General features: G+C 38.5%; 1 protein-coding gene and 1 long non-coding RNA gene across 2 annotated transcripts in view; both read left to right on the top strand.

Moving 5' to 3' along the window:
- Positions 1–18374, top strand: part of SLC16A10 (solute carrier family 16 member 10) — a 72836-nt gene that overhangs the window by 12903 nt on the left and 41559 nt on the right. The window lies entirely within an intron of this gene.
- On the top strand, positions 1589–15416 carry LOC308192887. Its single transcript, XR_013949192.1, has 2 exons — positions 1589–5520; positions 5551–15416. It is a non-coding gene; the product is annotated as an uncharacterized lncRNA (long non-coding RNA).

Here is an 18374-nt window from a genome sequence, read left to right as displayed (position 1 = left end):
TCTTCAGACATGAAAGAGGTACGTGCTTTTTAGCTTTGGCTTTAGACAGCCTAGCCTGTGACATTATGTCACGTATGTAGTTTTCCTGATTCTCCCTTATTCAACATAACATAGGTGGGTTAGTTTTCAAAATTCTTTTTGGTCTTGATATCTGGGTGTACTTGTGTTTTGTCTTTTAGATACAGGTACCTGAAAGTCATGTTTCTTGTCGCTGCTGGCTGACACTTCTTTGCCTTTGGAGAGCAGCCTCAGGATCCTAGGAGTCATTATTCACAGCTCCTACACAGTAGCCCAGAGCTGCCTTTACTGCTTGGACCTTGATGGAGTCTTTGTATGTCTAGGAGCAAACTTCTCCCCTCCTCACAGCCACAAAATAATTAGATAAAAGCAAACCTCAAATCCACCTTAAAAAAAAAAAAAATACTCTATCAGGTCTGCCTGCTGACTTAATTTCTTTCATTTTGCAGGATATTTGCAGGATAATTGAAGAGTAATTTGTGCTTCCTGGATCTTTCCAACCCGATGAGTATTTTCTGTCTCTGTAGATTATTGCTATGGAAATTTTATGCCTTTTTTTTGAGGCTATAGAAATCTGTATTTACCTCTGTCGAATTGCTATTCTGCTGTTGATCTTTTCAAATGATACGATATGTTCCTTCTGGTTTTATTACATTGTGTATATTAGGACTTCTATTACATTACATCTTTGATTAAAATTCCACAGGGATTCTGGCAAAGGGATGACAACATCCTGGTTAACTCAGATTAAATACTCTGGAAGTAATTGTCCCATGCAGTATGTTTCTGCCTGTTAATGAGAACTCAACGTCTTTCCTGTAGACAGTCTTTTCATTGTGGGGTCTCTGCTTGAGACTTCCTCAATTTGGAGAATTCAGTTTTATTTGATCTCCTTTCACTTATTTTAATTACTGTCAAAATATCAGGATATAACAGACCTAACATGTACACTGTTATTAATATTCTGGAAGGACAAAGTGATCCCAGTAAGTCATGCTTTACTTCCATTTTGAGTTGTTGCAGAATTTCATGCTAGTATTGCTGTAAATTCATTTTCCAAGCCCCATTATGAATAGTAGGGGGAAAAACGTTCAATATTGACAAGACTTCTTGATGCACAAACAAGTTTAACCAGTTAACGACATGCTTCTTTACCCCTAAGGACTATATCCTCCACAATTCTAAACACAGTCCAGTTGAGATATCCCATTAGTGCTGAAGGTCTGTCTGGCTGTGCTTTTAAAACCACTTTTCCTTAGACCCAGCCATGCTCAGACCCTCAGTTGGGTGGATGGGTGTTACAGCTGTTTTTAGCTAGCACACTAAGAAAGAGAGAGTGTGTGTGTGTGCATATTTGTCTCTCCTGAGGCATGTTATAGCAGGCACTTGCACTCCCCTCCCCGGGAGCAAAGGGTGCTAATGGCCCTGCATGCCTCCCAAAGGCTATTGAGAATGCTTGTGGTGAGCAGAAGAGGGCACAGAGGCTTTGGGAGCACTCCTCGAGAGTCAACGATCCACAGCTTGATACAAAGTATGCAGGGTTGCATGTTGCAGATACTAGCTGTAAGTACATTATGTCTTTATTTGGAATACACAAACATAAAACTGCTTCTTGCACACAGGAACTTCTGTTTCTGAATACGCGCACAGACACTTCTAGGAAGGTGTAAAAGCAGAGTCAAATACAGCCTCCTATTTTCAGATTCCTGTTTCTGCCATGACACATCTCTGGTGTTTTGTTCATAAAACCTGTAGACAGTGGAAACCTGATCATTAAGAGGTCAGGCATTGTATTTTCCATTACAGATATGAATTTTGATGTTAGTATTGGTTAGCATGATTGATTAATGAAAACAAATCTAATTCAAGACTGACTTGAGTAGACATACCTGTGCATTTTGTCCACTTCATGTGTTTTGAAATCTATGGGTCTCCTGCACCACATACTTGCAATTGTCACGTGCAAAACAGAAAACACCCCCAATATTTTCCTTGAGTGGTTTAACATTTTTCTTTTGTGGACCACAGCTAATAGAAACTTGTTTGATTTGATATTTCCTAGTTTCTTTTTATTGCTATTTTTTTGCTGACCAAGCAAACTTGGAGATGGTTAGAATTGCTTTATACCTTTCTTGCACACATGTAAGAATGATCCTGGTGGCTATAAAACAACATGGCTCAACTTCTGAATTACACGAAGTTGGTGTACACAAAGGAATTTATACATATGTATAGAATTTAAGAATTTTGCAAGTTTTGTTTTTAATAAGCAAAAATACTTTTATGGCAGAACAGAGCAATTGTTCTGCGCCATGGGTATAAATATAGGTCCTGAAATTGCAGTTTTTGATATAAAGTAGCTACTTTCATTGTCAGAATGCACTGAAGTTTACAAATGATACTAAACATGGAACAGTATAAATGAGTCTGCTATTCTTGTTGATGCTGGGCTTTGCTTTCCAAGTTCTTTCTGTAGTTACAAAGGTGAAGTTTTATTGGGTACACATACTGTTTGATGAACAGTTTGTTGATTCATCTTTACCATAGCTATCTTAGCTTCCTGGTGGTATATTGGATGGATGTTTTGCCTTTTAATACATTCTGGGTTTTTGTTTAGAGACGAGGAATTCTATCAAATTTTAAAAATCAAGAACTCCTTTCGTGCAACTGTTAATATTAATATCAATACTAATTCAATAACTTTTATATTACTGTGCAGGGCAGAAGTCAGATTCCTGGGAAGAACTCTCATTCATGTGCTCTGAGGCTTCCATGTCCTTCCGTGTTAAAATGTTTGAGACAAAACCTGTTCTCATCCAGAGTTTAACTTTTGAATGTAAACTGAGAACACCGAATCATAAGAAGAGTTGGTAATGTTTAGTTTGGACACAAGTGGTCATGTCCATCCCTGACCATGTGATTTGCCATTTTTCTTGAAGGGCCTTGAATTGTCGTGATTAATGAGTAGTTAAATTCTACCAGTGTGCTTGGTGGCATCACTGTGGTTGAGAAACAAATGGTTTTAAACCCGATTATAAAGGTTTTTATATAATTGAGTTAAACTTTTTGTTTTCAAGTTAGCATTTTCAGTAGTATGAGAACTCATCCATAGAGAACCAGAAGCTACTGACAAAAATGTAAATCAACTATGTAATTTGCTGGCAGATTAGATGATTAAAATCAGTGTTTTGTTTAGTTATCAGCTTGAGCCACTTGGGAGCAAACCTCTGGAGTGAACTATAGAATGTTTCAGACATAACTGAAATGTCAAAAAAACACAGTTGTTTTTGTTTGTATTTGGTAGCTATGGAGAAGAGAGCCTCACTGCATGGAAACATTCCACTAACTCAATTTATAATGCTGTGCTTGCATGGAGCCTCCAGCTAATTGCCAGGAAGATCTGTGATCTTTCCTTGCAAGTGTCCTGGCAGCTCATCTTAGAGGAAATAGTCCTGTTTCACTCAGTCTTGTGCTGTCGTCTGTATTCATAGAATCATAGGATAATTAAGCCTGGATAGGGTCTCTGGAGACCATCTTGTTCAACCCCCAACTCAGAGAGCGAGTCCAGTCAGGTCAGATCACTTGGGGCCTCATCCAGTTGAGTTTGCAGAGGTTCCACTGTGGCTCCGGGCAGCACATTCCAGTGTCTGACTGCCCTTCTGGTGAGAAATCCCATGTTTTGTCATGTCTCCTGCCTCTTGGTCTTTTGCTGTGCTCCTTGGAAAAGAGTCTGGTTCTGTTTTCTCTGTCCTTTAGGTAGTTGTAGACCGCAGGAAGATCTGCACTGCTTACAACCGTAGGCAAGTCATTGCAAGGATGAACAAAACTCAGTTCTCCCAACCTTTCTTAATATATCAAATGGCCCAGTCCCTGGTTGTGTTGGTGGCCTTCTGCTGCACTCTCTCCAATATGTCACTGTCGTTTTTTGTTCTGGGAAGTAGAAAACCCATCACAAGTCCAGATGCAGCACTATGAAAGAAGCATGCCCACTTCCCTCAACCTCCTGGCATTGCTTGAGCTAATGCAGAACATGTTTTTTTTGTTGTTGCTGAAAGCCATACTGCTGAATCAGATTCCACTCATGTCCATGAAGTCCCCTATGTCTCTTTTTGCAAGTCTGATTTCTAAACAATCTGCTTGCAGCTTGTACTGGTTCCTGTTTTTTTTTCCATCCCAGGAGCAGGACTTTACTTCTGCCTTTGAACTCATTGTGGTTTCCTCTTGGCTTGTTTCTCAGCCTGTTAAGGTTCCTGCTCGTAGCAGCCCTGTCCTTCAGCATGTCATTCACTCCTTCCAATATGGTGGTGTCCCAACTCAGTGCATACAAAGTCTCTTTTCATCTGTATTCTCTCTTGTAAAACAATTACTGGTACACAGCAATGAAAGAAACTATAACGCTACATATTGTGTGACTGGATCGTGCACAAGCAAATGGAATAACATGAAAATAATAGGTCACACTTCAAATTGATGTAAGCCAGTGTTCTTTATCCAATACCAGTAAGTAATAGATACTTAGGAAGCTTAAAAAGTATTCCTTCCTGTTGTATACTTTCTTCCCTTTGGCAAGTCAGCTTTAGGACTTGGCAAGACAGAGAAGCCCACCCTATATCAATTGATTTTTTTCAAAGACACTTAATACCTTCTGGACTTCAGAATACTCATTTGTAGTGGATACACAGCTGAAATGTTTCTCTACATACTTTATATTTCCTTGTGTTCTAAATGTGCTTTCTGAAAACTGTGGGAGTCCCATACCGTTTGTATGCTTTATGAGAAATAAATAAAAGTTAATATTTACTCATATCCATTCTCTGTGTGTATGTGTATGTAAGTATGTGTGTGTGGTGTGCATGTATATGTCAAATAGAATAAACATCTTACTGCGGTCACCTGAGTTTTCTGTTCCAAAGTGAGGAGTTCTGTCACTTTAGCCTTGATTTTTTTAATATACCAAACAGCAAGGGGACTCACATTTTCTGGATGTTGCTGGTAAGTGCTCTCTGTATGCTAACGTGACCTCTTATTGTTAAGCCAGTTAATACTTCAGAAGGCTTTTTCTCTAATCTTATGGAAAATTTCTTTTTATAAGAACATTTTGTGATGGATGAATCTTTTGATAGCTGTAAAAAAAAAAATTACACAATTAACACTAGACCAATTTTGAATGGCATGTTTACTTTAGTATATCCAAATAATTCTCAATGACTGGAGATACCTAACCACTTTAAAAATATTTTTATTCAAAAAAAGTTTAATCACAGTTCATTAATCACAATTCGTGATTGATGCATGATACATATTTAAATATCTTTTAGATATTCAAAAGCTCATGGTATTTGTTTATCTACTTCGAAGAATCCTTTCATCAGAGGAGGTGAATTTAGTATGGTGAAGAAAGAATAAAAATTAGATGGGGGGAGAAAATCTTTCTGAAAGAAGAACAAAAAAGAAAGTTTGTACAAGGAATACAAGAAAGAACAAGATAATTTTTGCTTTTAAGTTTTATTCTAGTTTCTAGTTTTATTCTAGTTTCTAGTTTCCGCATTTTAATGCGGAAAACATACTTAACACATGACTTCTCAAATTGTTTACTGAAATGCCTTTTTTCATCTAGAAGGATTAGTTTCTAAAACAATTCTTAATACCATTTCTGCTTGGTAAAGATGTGATGTATTCTTCTGAAACAAGAATAAGAAGTCTTTCCCTTATCACCTTTTTTTTGATAAAACTTATTTTATCTGGCTTTATTAAAACTCTGAAAAGAATAATTATTCTTCATGAACCTCCTACCAGCCTGCACCTAGAAGGATCTTTAGCTCTGATTTGGAGGAAAACTACTATTTATGGTCACCATTCTTGAAGTGTATGGCTTTTCTTTTGTCTGGGCAGGATTACACGGAGATATTATTTGGCTGGAGGGGGTGGTGGGGTTAAGGGAGGAAGGTACTCTTGTCTTCCTTGCAGATTTATAAAGAAGGAAGAGGCAAATCTCTTTGACAGTAGTCCTCTTGAGTATGAGAAACTTCAGTGAATTTGATCTCTGGTTTCTAAGAGGCTGTCTCTAGTTTCATTTGCCAAAGGAAGATAAATACTCATTAACTTTCTGGGTTTGAGTGTTTTTATTTTCAAACTTATGTAATTTCTCATATTTAGTCCGTGATAAATACTCAAGAGTAATCTGGTTGTAGAACTACTGGAATACTTTTTCATTACTGGATATGTTGGTAAGGACGGGGGGGGAAAAGTCACTTCAGAGCTCCTGAAAGTAATAGCATTGCCTCAAGCTAAGCATGGTGTTGGCAGGAGCTGTGCAAATTTCTTTGTGTAGTTTTTGCCAAAGAACCTCTTTCTTGACCTGAAATATCCCTGCTGTTTCCAGCTGTGAGCTTCATGAACAAACAGTGTGAATTTTGACAAGATGATAATTATTCATGCAGAATAATTTATTAGATCACATTCTTGTCCTAATCATGTTCTGTTTTTAATAAGTTTTACTTTGTTTTCACTTGTTTTCTAATAAGTCTTCCTCTTTTTAGCTGATTTCATTGGGTTGACTAGGTAGTCCTAAAAAATGACCGAAGGATGCATGTTGCTAGGGATGTTGCTTTGTCTAGCTTAAATGGAAGGCACCACTTATAAGTTCCTGTCTGAGAGTACACTACATGATTGTATTGGTAGTTGTCTGAATTGGTCTTTAAGTTGTGAGGTTTGTAAGCCAGAAGTACTCGGTGAAAATTAAACGGGAGCCATAAAAGAATGTTGAAGTGGTTTGACATTTAAATTCTCATCTTTTTTAACCACAACAAACTAGCGTTAGATGCTACTAAGGAAAGCAGCAATTTTTCCTGCAACCAAATCTTCTTCACAGCCAAATAGTGGGAAATCTTGAGTCAGAAATAAAATGGTTTGTACTAAGTTTAGAGTATGTGATGCCTTAATGCCTGGATTAAAGTGGATAAATGGTGTGGATTATTCCCTTTGCTGTGGTATCATTTTTTTCTCTTACCTATCCCGTTACTCCCACGGAATTTGTGTGGCACATAATGTAGCAAAGCTCACTGTGATCTGTTAGAGGATGGGGAGTTGACTTTTTAATTTAAAAACAAAACAAAACCCGACTATCCTACACTCACACAGTCGTACCTACATATTCAGGAGCATCACACCACATGTCTACAAGTAGCAGGCAGGCCACACAGTTGCATGTGTCAAAGTGGTCTGGTCAGAAATCCTTGGAATGAAGTGAGGGATGAGAGATGCTATAAAATTCTTGTCCTTTGGTTGGTTCTTAGGTCAGCAGCTGTATGCTAAATTTGGATGTGGCTTTTGTACCCCATAGGAGCTGTTAGTGGTGAGGATCTGTCCTATTCCACCTCTGTGAGTCATTAACTGTCTTTTGTCTCCTGTTGGCCGTTTTACAGCTCCGGAGCTGTTGTACTGTCATCTCTCAACAATTTAAGTCTATGCTTTGTCCTTTGTTTTAGTGTAAATGTGGTCCTTGTTTTTACCAATTTGTGTACTTTGAGGAGCTGGTATGTAGACCTACTGTGTCCTTTGATCTGTTTATCTAGGTATCATCAGTGCATAATGTGCTTAAGGCCATTCTGACATTCTTTCTGGAGCTTCCACACTCAGGCATTCCCAATTCATTGTCCAATCGTATCAGCCTTAATGTTTTCATTACGTAATTTTTTTTTACTGTTCTATAAAACAGGGGCTGCAAATACCTGTCAGTTTCACACCAGCAGCCCCTAATCTGGTATTACTCTGTAAACCACCAAAGTATGTTTATCAGACCTATTGTCTGATGTATTAAAGTTACTCAGTGTTTATTAACTTAGTATCTGCTATGGGGCTCTAGTTCCTCCCCCCCCATCTTTGTTCCTATTCTGTTGGCTAGAAAGTCATGCCTTCCTTTTCCTCTTTGTCTTCCTTTTCCATCTTGTCAATGCCAGAGGAAACATAGGATTTTGCTGTCACAGCTTTAGCTCTTTGGGCTTATCAGTTTAATCCTTTTCTTATTCTTGGTATTTCAGACTGTCTTGTTCATGCATGCAGATTTCTTCATCTCCAAATCCTATTAACTTGCCCGATACTTTGCAGTTTCTCTGTGCCTTAGGCTCCTCATCAGTTTTTACTTGTGGGTTGACTCATTCCTTGCACAGTGAGCCTTTGTGCCACAAAGAACATACCCAACATACCCAAAGAACAGCCACCACCTGGTGATGGAGTGCCATGGGACTGAGTAGGGTGGTTGTCATTCCTTCTGATTTCACCTGTTCTTGGCACTCCGTACTTGTAACTAAAAAAGAAGCACAAGCAACAGTGCTTTCTGAACTTCAGTGTTACAGGGTGAATTTGAAAGCAAGGCGGCCTTGATAAATTTTGGTTGTATTTGGGCTGGCTGGGGGGTGTTGATTACTAACAAAAGTTTTTCTTTGTGAAGTACTTCAGCTGAAGGAACAGTTGCAGTAAGCTTTATATTTGAGTAAGTTCAGGATATTTGAATAGTAGATACTAAGCTTCTGCTGTCCACAGTTCATGTAGTTCATAATCATAGGATATCATGAATTGTAAGGAACCCACAACCCTCTAAGTCAAACTCCTCACTCCACATACGACCACTCCCCCAGAAAAATCAAACAAATGCCTGAGAGCATTGTCCAAACACTTCCTGAACTCTGTCAGGCTCGGTGCCATGACCACTGCCCTGGGGAGCCTGTCCCAGTGCCCGACCACCCTCTGGGTGCAGAACCTTTCCCTAACCCCCAGCCTGACCCTCCCCTGTCCCAGCCCCATGCCGTTCCCTCGGGTCCTGTCGCTGTCCCCAGAGAGCAGAGCTCAGCGCCTGCCCCTCCGCTCCCCTCGTGAGGGAGCTGCAGGCTGCCATGAGGCCTCCCCTCGGCCTGCTCTGCTCAGGGCCGAACAAACCAAGGGACCTCAGCTGCTCCTTGTATGTCTTGCCCTCCAGGTCCTTCACCGTCTTTGTTACCCTCCTCTGGACATGCTCTAATAGTTTTATGTCCTTCTTATATTGTGACACCCAAAATTGCACCCAGTGCTCAAGGTGAGGCTGCATCAGAGCAGAGCAGGACAATCCCTTCCCTTGACCAGCTGCCAGTGTTGTCCCTGATGCACCCCAGGGTACGGTTGGCTCTCCCTGCTGCCAAGGCATGCTGTAGACTCATGTTGTGGGAATAAAAATGTTGTTTTTGCAGAGTTACGTTTTTTAAAGGTAAGGAATGGGGTATTGAGATATGCTTGCAGTGATAAGAAAACTTAGCAGGTGACCTTGTAAAATGCAGACAACCAGACTCCTTAGAACAATTAAGTGAAAATCACGGTGTTAAGTCAAGTCAGATAAGTGAAGAAACATTACCATTTCAAACAGTAAAAAAGTCAAAAGAAATGTGAAATATAACAGGCTGGCAACGGAAGGCCATGCATTGTCTGTGAAGCATCAGATAGATTGTGAACCTGGATTACCCACTCAGTGGGGAAACAGGGGAGGGTCCTGTCATCAAAATGTGTATAAACTGTGTTTTGGAACCAGTAGGTGTGCTCCTGCTTGTGGGATGCCTGCCATTGCAATCGCGAATAAATTACTACTTCACTGAGATCCTCGCCTGAGCCTGTTACTGGCTACGGAGTGTTTCTCACAATGTTCAACTTGGCATTAACCAGAACCCCGTCTCCTTTTCTGCGGGGCTGCTCTCCACCCTCTCATCCCCCATTCTGCACATACAGCCAGGGTTGCCCTGTCCCAGGTTCAGAATCCGTCTGTTGCTGTTGTTGAACTTCACATGGTCATTGATTGCACAGGTCTCTAATTTGTCCAGATCTCTCTGCAAGGCCTCTCTGCCCTTGAGGGAGTCAACAGCTCCTCCTAATTTAGTATCATCGTCAAACTCAATATGCATTCAAGTCCTGCATCCAGATCATTTATAAAAGCATTAAAGAGAGCTGGCACCAAAATGGACCCTTGGGGCATCCCACTAGTGGCTGGCCACCAGCCTGATATGACCCCATTTACTATAATCCTCTGAGCCTCACCCATCAGCCCACTGTTCACCAAATCTACTATATATTTGTCTAGGTGTATGCTGGACATTTTGTCTAGAAGTGTACTTTGGGAAACAGTGTTGAAAGCTTTATGGAAATCCAAAAAGGTTACATAAACTAGTTTTTCGTGATCAACTAGATGGGTGACCTCATCAAAGGAAATTAAGTTGGTTAAGCAGGAATTTCCCCTTGTGAGCCCATCTTGGCTGTGACCAATGACCTTCAGGTGTTTTTCAATAACTCATAGAATATTTTTCTCCATAATTTTACCAGGCACTGAAGTGAGACCATAGACCACTACCAAGGTCATCTTTCTTGCCATTCTTGAAAATTGGATCGGTGTTTGCTAGCTTCCGGTCAAATGGGACCTCTTCAGATTCCTCAGATGGTTGAAAAATAATTGAGAGTTCTCATGATGACAATAGCGAGCTCTCTGAGTACTCTGGGATGAATCCCTTTGGGTCCAATAGACTTATATGTATCTAGGTGAGCAGCAAATCCCTCTAAGTTTGAGGTTCCTGGGAGTTTATTGTTCCTGCAGTCATGGTCCTCCAACTCAGGGCACTTGGGATCCCAGAGCTTTAGGACGCAAGTTATACAAGTTAACTACTGTGTAGTCTATTAGACTAAAATTTTTATTTGCAGTCTTACCTGAAAGTTCTTCCAAACTGTACTCACAGACAGGCGTACTATTAATTCATGGTTTTTGATTTTGCCTTTTGATTGTGCCTGCTGGGATCTTTCTTGAGAAAAATATTCCAGTAACTTTTGCCTAATGCCAGTTTACACCACTTTTTGTGATCAAGGTGAAATTATATGCACCAATTTTCTGTATTTCTGATTAGGGATCATAAAGTTTGCTGTCCACTATTTATACGTAAAAGTTATTTAGATATTTGCTATCTTGTTTCTTTCTGGATGCTTTGACTGGTGTAGTTTAGAGCAGCTACTGAGATACTTGGAGATGGGCTCACTATTTCTGTGGTGCGACTGGTAGAAGCCAAGGCATAATTTGGGCTCCCCCTCCTGCTGTTGTCCCTTTTATGGGTGTGCAGATGATAATTTATCACATAACCCAACACTGTACACAAAGACAGCTTGATAGAAAGAGTTCACAATCTGATACCTGCTAAGATCAGCAGTGATACCTGCAGCAGGGTGTGCTGTGAGCAATAGAACTAAAGGATGTTGTTCAGAATCTTGCATTTAATACACGTAACAGCACTTTTCCTTGTTCTATTGTCTTTTCCACATTTTCTTTCAGAAGTTGTAACTTATTTGTTGGTGGGGAATAAAAAGCACGTCTTAAGCTTTTTTAGGTCATTGTAAGAGCTTGAAGTTTTTTGTTTTTGTTATAGAAGACCGAAAATCTCTGTATGTAGTATGGCTGTATTCTGTGAAGCGTGAAAGTGTATTTTATATGTTATTTACACTTTATCTGGCAGTGCTTACTGTTTATCATGTAAAAGCATTTCTGTTAGGTTTAGTATTATTTTTATTCCTTTCCTTCCCCTTAAAATCAGAAATAAGAAATTCTGATTTCCTACTCACTCATTCATTTGCAGTTAAGTTCTGACTGCAAAGATGGCAAATTGTTGGTATAATTCTCGTGTGCTGGAATCTAGTGCTCCGGAAATAACATTAAAGTAAGTATGGTTGTAGACATGCTAGTAGGCAAGCTGCTTGCCGCTTAGATTGTAAGCTGATAAAATAAAATTGCACTTAAAATGCTCACTCTTCTAAGAAATTAGAACACAGTGTTAATGGATGGAGATTGATCTTTCAGCAGAAAGACTTAATTTTTTTTTTTTTTAATACTAATGACTGTTTATTCTATGACATACTATTCTACAATATAACCTGGAAAAACTCTCTGCTGATTATATTACCAGTTCTTGCCATTGACACAACAAAAATAGCTGAGTCACTTCAGGAAAGAGTGTTTCAGATTTGCACAGCTTAAGCACGGCTATTGCAACTGCTATGTAGAGTGGTGGATTTAGGCTTCATCTCAGCAAATAAAGATAAGAATTCTCTAGTGAAGGACTAGGGAGTAAGGCATTGAAACTCCCTGAGGTCATTCAACCCTCATTGGATCTTCAAGGAGATGACTGATTACAACAGTTGTCTTGACTAAATTTTACAGTTCAGAAAGACTTTTATGTCTTAAAGAAGTAATAAACAATGTTTTAATCCAGGACTTCAGAGAAAAAATTCATGCTAGACAGTGTGTGCCTGTGTCTGTTTGCTTATGTCGGGTACAAAGAGTCTTTTTAATGCAGCAACCCAGAAGCCCGAAGAGCGAAAGGCATTGGTGAAAAACGGGGGAGGAAATGAACCAGCAGTGTGATTGGCTTACAGCTTTCTGCTGTTGTACATATTTTATGAATAAGAGCTTTGCACTTCAGATATTTTTCAGAATACATCAAAATATTGAGTAAATCCATTGATTTTCTTTTTAAGATAAGATTCTTATCAAGCGGGATTCTTATCAAGCAGAAATTTTAATTCTTTAAAAGAATTTTCAGAAAGTTGTATGTGCTAACCATAACCCTGACTTTGGTTTTTAAGAGCAGGTATCATAGTTTTGGCAAAGGATCATTAATAGGTGGATCCAACGTAAAAGAACAATAAGTAGAAATACTGTTGGAATAGAAAGATGTTTCTTGAGTTATACACCAAATTTGTTCCAAATACCATTGTTTATATATGCTTTTTGTTTTCTATGTAAAACGTACTTTACTACTCCATTATTTTTTAAACTGGATTTTTCCTATGTAAGATTCTGGAAATACTTTTTTCTTTAGAATTATATATTATTCTATTATATTATAATAAAGAATATTATAATATTCTTTAGAAGTATATTCAGTATTTTTAGAACTGATTAGATGTCTTTCAAGCGTAACCATATTATTTTTGTAGAGCAACATAGCATGATAAAGGAGACCACTTGTGTTGCTTAAAAGTCCCAATATATGTGACAAATGTTGCAGAATAAAATTTACTTTCTATGTTAAGTAAATAGAATTTTAGCTCAAAAGATATAATTGTTTTCTTAAATTTTTAAAACTGATGTAGTTGAATTACTTGCCCATTTGTGTGTATTTTAAATGAAGTTGTTATATTTTGCTATGGAATTAGCTGGTGCTGAGAATGAAATACTGAAGTTGTGTGAAAATGACTATGAAAAAATGAAGTTAATTTTTTGGATAAAAATGCGCATAACCTTTTGCTTTTTCAGTCTGGATATTAGACTAGATGGGACAGATGAAAACTCCAAATCTGCAAACCAACACCTCAGAAAGCTGTAGTTCCTATGTCCTAGCTCTCACAGGTTGAGTTGCAGATGTCAAATGCTACATATGCAGTGAGTCGCATGGATCAGGGATGTGAGTTGTGCTGTATATCTGAGATGAAACTACTTCGTGCAAACTGGCAATTCGTTCAGGTTTTCTGGATGTACAGCATTTGGGTCGCTAGAAAGAAGGTGACTGCTCAAGCAATTGGACATAAAGTTAATGAGAAGCAGTTTAATATCCCAGTTAATAATACTGGCAGGCTTGACAGTTTTGGATGGAGATGACACAAAGATACAAGGTCAAGAGTTACTGGCTGCTTCACTTGGTTACAAGGGTTACAGAGAGCACAAGCTGAGTCACAGGTGCGTGTAGCTGATAAAAAGGGCACGTGCTGACACAGAGAATTACTGTCGTGTATGCTTATCATGTATTTGCTTTTATCAAGCTTTCCATGCAAATATTTCCCTCTTCCTATTAATCTTCTGAAAGAGACAACGTTTTAATGCATTTGTTTGTGTTGCAAAAAAAGACAGTGCCTCTGTTATTTTACTAAGTTTTCAGTGTTTGAAGGGAAGAGAAGTGAAGATGTGGGGGGAAAATGTGATGCATATAAATCACTTTTTTCTTAGCCTGTGACAGTATTTAATTCTTACACAATCATCTGAAAATAGTCCAGTTTTTAACTCTGTATTTCCTTTTGGCAGTGTATTTGTGATGAGACAGATAAATTTATAGGTAAATAGTTTAAAAAACAAGTAAACATACTTTATGAAATATAAGCGTCTCAAACTTCTTATTCGTCTCACCTCGTTTTACCTTAAGGTTGCTTTTTTTTTTTTTAAGTCAAATGTAGCTTTCCACATAACTTCCAGTAGAAAGTGTTACAATTGCAAGGAGGGACTTTTGCTGTATAGCTCAGTGTTTGTACTTGTAATACTAAATACATTTGCTTGGGTTGAAGTGTCTTGTTTCACAATCGACAGTTTTGTTTCCATATACATGCAGCTGCTTCCCCTCTGATGTGGATACTACAATAATTGGGTCTTACCACAAAAAATATTTACCTGTTACAGCATCAAAATGATCTTTCTTAAAATTACTTTTATTTTGGGCTTGGTTAGTGTACTTCTTTATGGTATATTATCTGTCACTTGCTGAAAATGGGGACTTTGAGTTTGCCTATAAAGCCCTAAATATGAAGCTCTTAATGGGTAATTCGAGGTGAATAGTGGTGAATGGTGGCTTATAACGTTAAGGCGTCTCTTAGGTAACAGCTGTTTGAGCCTTGAAGGTACATATTTAAGGCCTAAATCAAGTCTGATTTTAAAGAGAGACCTATAGAACATAAAGGAGGGCATGCATTGGTGTACTCAGGGAACACGTGCTGTTATAGTGGGGCTCGAGGATGCTCACCAAGTTGCTGAGGTGTGATGGGGTCTCTTAGCCAACTGTGATGGGTTCAGAAGGATCTTTGTATGTGAAAAGTTAGAATGAATTTGTGAGCTGCTTGATGGTAAGCTACTGTCCTGGACTGCAAATAGTATACCAAATTTAGCTGTTTTTTTTTTTTTATTCTTCTTCTTATTATTGTGTCTTTTAATCTTCATCATGGTCTCACAAGGACTTGATGCTGTAGAAGTGCCATAGGCTTGTATCATTTAAAAGACAATTTTGATTTGTAGGTCCTTACCCAATCCAAGTGAGATGGGCGGAAAGGAAAAAGACTAGTAGCTTCACCGAGAACTTTAAAATTTGGGTCTTGTCATATAATCCACAGTACAACTCTAAAACACAAGACCATTGCATGACACGTTTGGTTGCAGATGTGTTCTGGTTATGTGTGTAACTTGGTTGTGACAGCAGTTAGCAATAAACCCTTCTGGCAAATCAGGCTGTCATCTTTGAATTGAGGAGCTAACACTTCGTTATGCAGAGTGTTATTGATCCTAAATCAAAATAGAACGTGATTCTTGGTGTTAATCTGGTTGGTATTTAGAGAAAAAAAAAACAAAAAACAAAAAAAAACCAAAACAGTGCTAATTTGGGGTGGGGGAAAGAGGGAAGGAAAGATGAAAGCATGCCTGGGAATCTGAAATGGAACTCCAATTTTTCAGGCCAGTAGTTAAAAATATGATTATGTTGTGCTTTAAAAACTGTCTCAGTCAGCAGAAAACATTCTTGTATGACTTCTAAAAGGAAAAACAAGGGATTACAGCCATTTCTTATCGATCTGTTCCTTGTTTGTTCTTCCTACCACAGCATTTTCAGACTTCATTAAGTGTCAAAGGTCAAACTCAGTTTGCCATGAAATGGAAACGCGTATGTTTTTCTGTTAATGATTGACTTCAGCCTTTTTTAAAAGGTTCCTGAAGGCTTTTGTTTGTAATCTCTACTAGCGGAATTTGACTAACAGTGCATTTTTTATTTTTGAGCTTTTGTTTTCTGAGCTCTTATTAACTTAAATATTTGTTTATTTTACTTTAACTTGCCAATTTTATAGAAGCTCTGAAGTTCTAATAGTAAAAGTTGTTTGTCTGTAAGGACATCTTTCTTTAACCATTTTAGATTCTTATTTGTTGTCACATAGTTTGAAGAAAACACCATGATTAATTTCCTATGATGTTCGCTTTGGATTCAACAGTACTATCTGATTTGTTTATTTGTTAAGGGTGGGGACCAACAAGCAAAAAAAACCCAAAACAACCTCAAAACTGCCTAAGCCTGTGTTATTTTAGCAAGCATAAATTAAATTGTGAAGCAATCAGTTATCCGCTATCACTGCATCTAGCTGTTTCATCACTGCATTTTTTCTGACTTCACCCATTTTTCTGTTTTCTTTCTCTTGATATAAACTTACTCTGCTACTTTCACAACCTATGGGCAAGCTTATACTTCTTTCCACCCTGTTGCATGAAGGTCAAAATGGCACATTGAAATCTGAAGTAGCATTTTGGACAGTCACAGGGCGTGCTGAAGAGATGCTACAAATAAACATAGTAAACTGTACAGCTATTTGTAAAGTCTGTTGAGTTCAGTCTTTTCATTCTGTGGAATAAACTGATTCAGGTGGTCTGTTAATGACTTGATGTTGTGATAGCATACAGTTTGATTATGGAGACAGCGTATCTGTTCAGAGATCTCTTTATTGGGATCCAGCGGGTCATATATAGTTCTTGGTTTCTGATTCATTGTAATTCCCAACATCTTTCAGTAATTAGGTTATTTAATAATTGACTTGCTCCCAAAGGACAAGAGAAAGGAGGATTGGGGTAAAAACAATGCGTTGTATTCCTGTCAGGTATTTCTACTCATGCCAGGTTCATCAGTGTTTATGTATTAGTCATGATCTCTTTGTGTTGTGGAAATCTGATCAGAATCATTTATAGATCATTCTGATTCTTAAAGACTGTTCAAGATAACATCTTTTGGGAACACCAAAGCTATTTCCTTGCACTAAAATTTCTTTGCCCTGAATATTTTATAATTTTCAGTTAAACCAGGGCTCATATTTTGGTTAGCGTTGCTTTAAGGGAGAGCCTGCCTCAGATATCTGCAGTGTAACCTGAGTTCAGAGTATAGGATACTTCCTGTGGCAGCATTATGTCATAAATTTATTTTTAGACCTTAAACACATACTTGCTTTAAATGGGATCAGCAGTCTTTTTGAGTAGAACAACCAGTGCACTCAGTTAATGACAGTGGGAATTCTAGATGTCGTGTGTGTGTATATATATATATATGTGTATATATATATATATATATATGTCACAATGCTACATACATTTCAAATTCTACTGACGTATGGTTCTGTGATCTGTGGATTGCTCAGTAATGGGAATGACTAGGTGGAAATTCAGTTGTTCCCTCCACTGTGCCCCCAGTGATAGGAACACGGGGGTACTCTAATGACATTAAATTCGTCAGAATTCATGAGAAGCTACTGAGCCGTCAGACAGTTTTCGTGAGCTGCTGTCAGCAGGGAATGTAGTGCAAGTCATTTGACATCTTTGGCTAGTGATAGGCTGGTTAAAAATAGGGCTGGCAACTTCTGGGGGGGCTGACCTACAGGGGCTCTGTGGGCATGCGAGGGTATTCTGGTACTTGCTGGGTCTGATGGTTCTGTGGGACCGTTACTAACGGCTGTTGAACAGTTCCACGTTTTAGAAATTACTAGCTTTGCCCTGAAGAAAAAAAAAATAATTAATGGGGAAAAGAGGATGTGTCTGGAGTGTCTTAGGCGGAGGGTAACCCCATGCTTCTGGGTACGTGCAATAGGAAGAAAACAATTTTGATGGAAAAACTGCATCAGTAGTAGGGAGATTAGTAGTTTTATAATAATGAAGCTCACATCTGTAATGCTAATAATAGTTTCTAGAGATCTGCTTGTAAGGATCTCTTTGGCTTAGAATTCAGGGATGCCATCTACTCCTTTCCATTTCCTGAGGGGGATGAGGGGAGGGAGGGAAGGCATCTTAACCTTTCAGCTTTGCCCTTTTTTTTTCTTCCTAAGTTCCACATACAAGGGATTGATGGCTGGCCTAACATTTCTCGCCTGAGATTTTTTATTTTTATTTTATTCTGAGGAACTGCTGAGGCTTATTAACATGATCTTCAGCACCTATTTTTTTTCAAGAAGCAAGGATTTAAAACAGTATTCCTCCAGAAATGGAGGAGTTCCCTAAATGGACTGTTCCATCATGGAATGACTTGAGTTGGAAGAGGCTAATTATTTGGTCTAAGTGCTAATTATTTGGTTCGAAAGTGCATTGAACTTCTGGATTAGATCAGGTTGTTCACAGGGCCTTGTCCAGTCACATTTTCAGTATATCCAGGGAAGGAAATCCCACAGCCATTCTGGACCACACATTCCGGTGTTTCACTGCCTTTATACCGTCTGACTGGGATATTATTTATTGTGGTTTGTATCAGTTATTCCTTGCCCTGTCACTATTCACTGCTGAAGACTAGCCCTGCATTCTCTAATAATCA

Source organism: Anser brachyrhynchus (genome assembly GCF_964034855.1).
Source record: "Anser brachyrhynchus genome assembly, chromosome: 3".
In the NCBI taxonomy this organism is placed as follows: Eukaryota; Metazoa; Chordata; class Aves; order Anseriformes; family Anatidae; genus Anser; species Anser brachyrhynchus.
Note: the sequence above shows the minus strand (reverse complement) of the source record. Positions and strands in the feature narration are given on the sequence as shown.